We start from the raw sequence: 6,000 nt of genomic DNA on the forward strand, positions 1-6,000 counted from the left end.
CCGCCTCCGGCTCCGTCCCAGGAGCCATCGCCTGGCGACCTGCAGCCACTGCCTCACGGCCGGTCGGCTGCAGCGCCGCCAGCACTGCCGCGGTGAACCTCAGGCGTGGAGCAGGGGTGGGCAGCTCCACGGGTCCCACCTCCTCGGGAGCCGTCGCTTGGCGGCCCGCAGCTTCTGCCTCCCGGCCTCTCAGCTGCGGCGCCTCCAGCCCCTCCTGCGCTGCTCCAGCGACCCTCCGGCGTGGTGCAGGGGTGGGTCGCCCCGCGGCCACGAGCGCCTCCATCGTGGCGAGCTGCCGCTCGCCCTGGTCGCAGAACACGGCTGTCAGGTCCGCCATGGCCTGGCCGAGCACCTCCAGGGCCCACTCCGTGCCCCCCTTCCCCATCCTATCGGGCCCCACGTTGGGCGCCAGTGTAGCAGTGCGAGTGCTACGGGGGCCCGACCGACAGGATGGAGAGACACAGAGTTTTGTGCAGACCCTTTTATTCGCCAAACACCCGACACACAGAACACACGTGCAGCACCCAGCTCCTCAGCAGCATACCAGCAGCTCCTCCGACTCCTTTGCTGCTGTCCAGCTCTGCCTTATGAAGGCTGGCAGGGTGGAGAGGCTGATTGGGCCCACCTGTGCCCTAATCAGCCTGAGTGGCTGCAGCTCCTCCACTCTGCCACACACCCCCAACGCCAAACTCGAGCCGGGGTCCGTCCGGCCGAGCCTACTCCCCCCCCCGCCCCCTCGGAGCGGGAGAGGAAGCCCGGAACCGCCGACTGCGCCCCGGGCCTTCCAGGCCCGGACTCGTCGGGAGGCCGACCTCGGCGTCCGGCCGACCAGCGGGAACGGTCAGGGGGTCGTCCTCGGCGCCGGGCTGACCAGCGTGAACGGTCAGGGGGCCGTCCTCGGCGCCGGGCCGACCGCCGAGAACGCCGCTCTCGGGACCGCGCCGATGGTGGCCCATGGCCAGACGGTGCGTCTAGGACCACCCCCTCCTCCGTGATGTGGCCCCGCGCCGGCCGCTGGTCCGCCTCCAGGACGGCGTCCTCCGTGACGCGGCCCCGCTCCGAAACTGGTGCGTCCAGGACCGCCTCCTCCTTGACGCAGCCCTGCTCCGGCTCGGACTCCACCTCGGACTCCACCTCGGACTCCACCTCGGACTCCACCTCGGACTCCACCTCGGACTCCACCTCGGACTCCACCTCGGACTCCACCTCGGACTCCACCTCGGACTCCGTCCTAGGAGCCGTCGCCTGGCGACCTGCAGCCACTGCCTCCCGGCCGGTCGACTGCAGCCCCGCCAGCGCTGCCGCGGTGAACCTCAGGCGTGGTGCCGGGGTGGGTCGCTCCGCGGGTCCCACCGTCTCGGGAGCCGTCGCTTGGCGGCCCGCAGCTTCTGCCTCCCGGCCTTTCAGCTGCGGCGCCGCCAGCCCCTCCCGCGCTGCTGGGGCGAGCCTCAGGCGTGGCGCAGGTGTCGGTCGCGGCTCCGCGGCCACCAGCGCTTCCAGCCTCGCAAGCTGATGCCCGCCCTGGTCCCGGCGCAGGGCGGCCAGGTCCGCTATGGCCTGGGCGAGCGCGTCCAGGGCCCGCTCCATGCCTCTCCGCCCGTCAGGCCCCACGTTGGGCGCCAGTGTAGCACGGTGAGTGCCACGGGGGCCCGACCGACAGGATGGAGAGACACAGAGTTTAATGCAGACCCTTTATTCGCCAAACACCCAACACACAGAACACACGTGCAGCACCCAGCTCCTCAGCAGCATACCAGCAGCTCCTCCGACTCCTTTGCTGCTGTCCAGCTCTGCCTTATGAAGGCTGGCAGGGTGGAGAGGCTGATTGGGCCCACCTGTGCCCTAATCAGCCTGAGTGGCTGCAGCTCCTCCACTCTGCCACAGGGAGGAATTCCCATTCAACAGGAAGATACATCCAGCAGAACCATGCTAAAGGAGGGTGGCCAGCTGCCTCCACTGACTAGCAGGAGGACAGAGCAGACACAGACAAACTCAAAAGCATTAATCAAAGGTCCAATGAATACATAGTAACATCAACACAAAAATACTCCCTAATTATCCATCTATATAGACAATTTGATTTGACAGTATGACCCTTTTTATAGTGCATAATTTATTGTGTATAATAAACAGATAGCCTTCTCTGTTATGAAGAAACACATGTGTGGAAATGATAAGAGCCTACACTTGCAGGGGAGTCATTCCAGTGGGAAGTGTCAAAATGTACCCAAAGATTTTTTTTCCTAATCAGGTATGGAAGAATTTAGCTTTGATGGATTATGTGCTGTTTGCTTCTTTAGCTTGAATGTGTCTTTTCACCCCCGATGTTTGTCAGAATGAACTGTCTTTGGGGATATTGTTGTTCTGAGAGTAACACTGACATCTGGTACTGCCTTCTCTTTGTTTTGAATATTTATTTAATTCCTATTAGACTGCATCCTTCAAGAAAGACAAAAAATGTGTTTTATTTTCTTTTTCTTTCTTTTTTTTTTTTTACTCTGAATTGGGATTTAAAATACAACAGGTTTCCCTTGTGAATACTGCTAGTGCCAGTGTTTCCCAGAAAGCCTTGGCTAATTTAGCTTTAGTGCTGCTTATTGGTTTTGTGATTTTTGTTTCCTTGTCTTTTTCATTCCTCTGTGGGATAGTTGGCCAGCACAGCTGTGGAGACTGGGGAACTGTCTGGCAGGAAGAAATGCAGGTACTGCATGATCTCTTCAATTACACCCGTGCGTAAGCCTTCTCTTTGTTTGGACACAGGGAGGCGTATCAGAAAGGTTGACAGAGTTCTTCCTCTTGTCTGTACCGAGCTCAGCCCCTGGATGGTTGCACAGGGCAGCTTTGCAGATTGCTCTTCTTTAACAGAAAAGAGTGGCCCTGATTGTTCCAGGTGTCTTTGTGAAGTTGATGAATTTACCCAGGAGAGGAAATAGATAGGTGATAGAGATGACCTATAGAGGGGATGGATGGATGGATGGATCCTACAAGGTAATCAAGCTACAGTAACTGCATATGCACAAGACAAGATAGATAGATAGATAGATAGATAGATAGATAGATAGATAGATAGATAGATAGATAGATAGATAGATAGATAGATAGATAGATAGATAGATAGATAGATAGATAGATAGATAGATAGATAGATAGATAGATAGATAGATAGATAGATAGATAGATAGATAGATAGATAGATAGATAAAACTCCACAAGGATCTTTTACTCGCACTAAGTGCCAGATCTCTTGGAGGAAAACACGTTTTCACATTTGCATTGAGCAAGGATTTTTCTTTCACTACACTAACTATCACTGGAATCAAAAGAGGGTGTGAACACAGTGAATATATCAAAGATCATTCTTGACGAATGCAAAAACTATTTACCCCGGGGATTTCACATAGTACTTTTGATATTCTCCAGACAGGAGTGAGTTCCATTTCTGTTTTTATTGCTCAAATTATTCACGCTGCTGTCAAGGTGACTTGTTGGAATGTCACAAACACACAACATGAAACAGCTACAAAAATAAAGTTCCTTGAAGAAGCTGATCATTGACATAAGTCATGCATTGTGTATAACATCTTGGTGTCATGCATAGTGCTATTATACTGTATTCATTATCCCATTATACTCAATATATGGAGTTATCCAGATTGAACATAGTCATGCATGAACATTTTTCACTATCGGTTTTGTAGAATACGTCCAAAAGGAGAACAGGCATTTATATTCATGCCACAGCCAGAGTGAGGTGTGACAGTATTTTTTGTGAATCTGTGGGTGTATATGGTAATACCAGAGCAGCCTCAAACCTCATCTGCAGTCGCTGCCGCAGGGAGGCCTGCGCTGTTCCCCCCACACACGCTCTGCAAGATAAAGAACCACTCACTCAGAAGCTATAATTTTCTCTTAAAACACAATTTCTTGCCAGTTCATTTGCTCCTGTGCTGTGGGGAAAATGCAGGAGTGATTGTTTAACAATGCTGAACAATGTTTTTGCTAAATTAAGTTTTGCTCATTTTTACTTTGAAAAGGTGAATTATATTTTCTCTTTATGGGTTGCTTTTCATTTGTGCTGCTGTTTATGTGTTGTTGAATGATAAGCAGGCATCTTGCAGCATATTTAAGTACACCAGAGATGCAAAGGGAGGAATAAATGAGAAAAACAAAAAAAGAGGTCAGCAAGACCACAGTGAGTCATCTGCTTTCTGAAAACTAATGAATCCCACAGTGCTCCATGCAGGCCTCCCTTGAGTACAGTCGCACAAGTTTTACCCACTACACATGAATGCAGCATTTTGCTTTTTGTTAGGAATATATTGTAAATTGGTTTCTGGTATACATATCATGTGTGGACTGTGGATTTTGGTTAAATTTAAAAAGAAGTTCTATGAGGTTATTGTATCTTCTTCTTCTTCTTTTCCCTTTGGCTGTTCCCTTCAGGGGTCGCCACAGCAAGTCACCCGTCTCCATCTAGCCCTATCCTCTGCATTCTCTTCTCTCACACCAACGAACCTCATGTCCTTCTTCACTACATCCATATATATCCTCTTTGGTCTTCCTCTAGGCCTCCTGCCTGGCAGTTCACACCTCAGCATCCTTTCCCCAATAAATTCACTATCTCTCCTCTTTACATGTCCAAACCATCTCAATCTGGCCTCTCTGACTTTAGCTAACCCTTCGATGTACTCATTCCTGATCCCATCCATCCTTGTCATTCTCAAAGAGAACCTCAACATTTTCATGTCTACTACCTCCAGCTCTGCCTCCTGTCCCTTCCTCAGTGCCACTGTCCCAAAACTACACCATCACTGGTCTCACAACTGTCTTGGAGAACTTTCCTTTCATTTGTTGCTGATATTATTTTGTCACACATCACTCCAGAAACTTTTCTCCACATGTTCCATGCACTCTGTCTTGCTGTGGCTAACTTTCATCCCTCTTCTTTCCAGTGCCTACCTCAACCTCTGTAGGTGTTCCTCCACCAGCTCCCTGCTCTCACTACAAATCACAATGTCATCTGCAAACATCACAGTCCATGGAGATTCCTGTCTGACTTTATCTGTCAGTCTGTCCATCACCATAGCAAACAAGAAGGGGTTTATGGCCGATCCCTAATGCAGTCCCACCAGAACTTCTCTGTCACCCCTATGGTACACTTCACCACCGTCTTATGACTCCCATACATGTCCTGCACCACTCTAACATACTTCTCTACCCTCCGAGACTTCCTCATACAGTGCCACAGTTCCTCTCTCAGTACCTTGTCATAAGCTTTTTCTAGATCTACAAAGACACAATAAAGCTCCCCCTGGCTTTATCTGCACTTCCCCATCAACATTCTCAAAGCAAATACTGCATCTGTGGTATTTTTTCTTGGCATGACCCATACTGCTGTTTACAAATGTTCACTTCTGTCCTTAGTCTAGCTTCTTTGATGCATTCCCACAGCTTCATTGTATAGCAAATCAACTGTATTCCCCTGTAGTCTTGAAGACCACAACTCTGCACATCTCCCTTGTTCTTAAAGATTGGTACCATCACACTTTGCCTCCACTACTCAGGCATCCTCTCGCTCTCTTAGATCTTGTTGAACAATGGAGTCCAAAACTCTAATGCTACTTCTCCTAGACACTTCCTCCACATATCTCCACAGGTATATCATAAGGACCAACTGCCAATCCAACCTCACCTTTACTAATCTTTGGTACTTCATGGTCCACAATGGTCACCTTTTCGACTCTTTGTTCTCCCTCATTTTCTATCTACTATTCAAAGTACTCTTTCCATTTTGCTCTCACACTTCTGGCTCCTGTCAATACCTTTCCTTCTTTATCCTTCACCACCCTAGCCTGCTGCAGATCCTTCCCATATCTGTGTCTCTGCGTCACAAACCTGTACAGATCAGTCTCCCCCTCCTTACAAGAGTAGAAGTCATCATACACTCTTTGTTTGGCCTTTGGCACCTCTACCTTTGCGTACGCTGCATTTCCTTGTACT

Source organism: Cololabis saira, chromosome 2 (assembly GCF_033807715.1).
Source record: "Cololabis saira isolate AMF1-May2022 chromosome 2, fColSai1.1, whole genome shotgun sequence".
Taxonomy (NCBI): domain Eukaryota; kingdom Metazoa; phylum Chordata; class Actinopteri; order Beloniformes; family Belonidae; genus Cololabis; species Cololabis saira.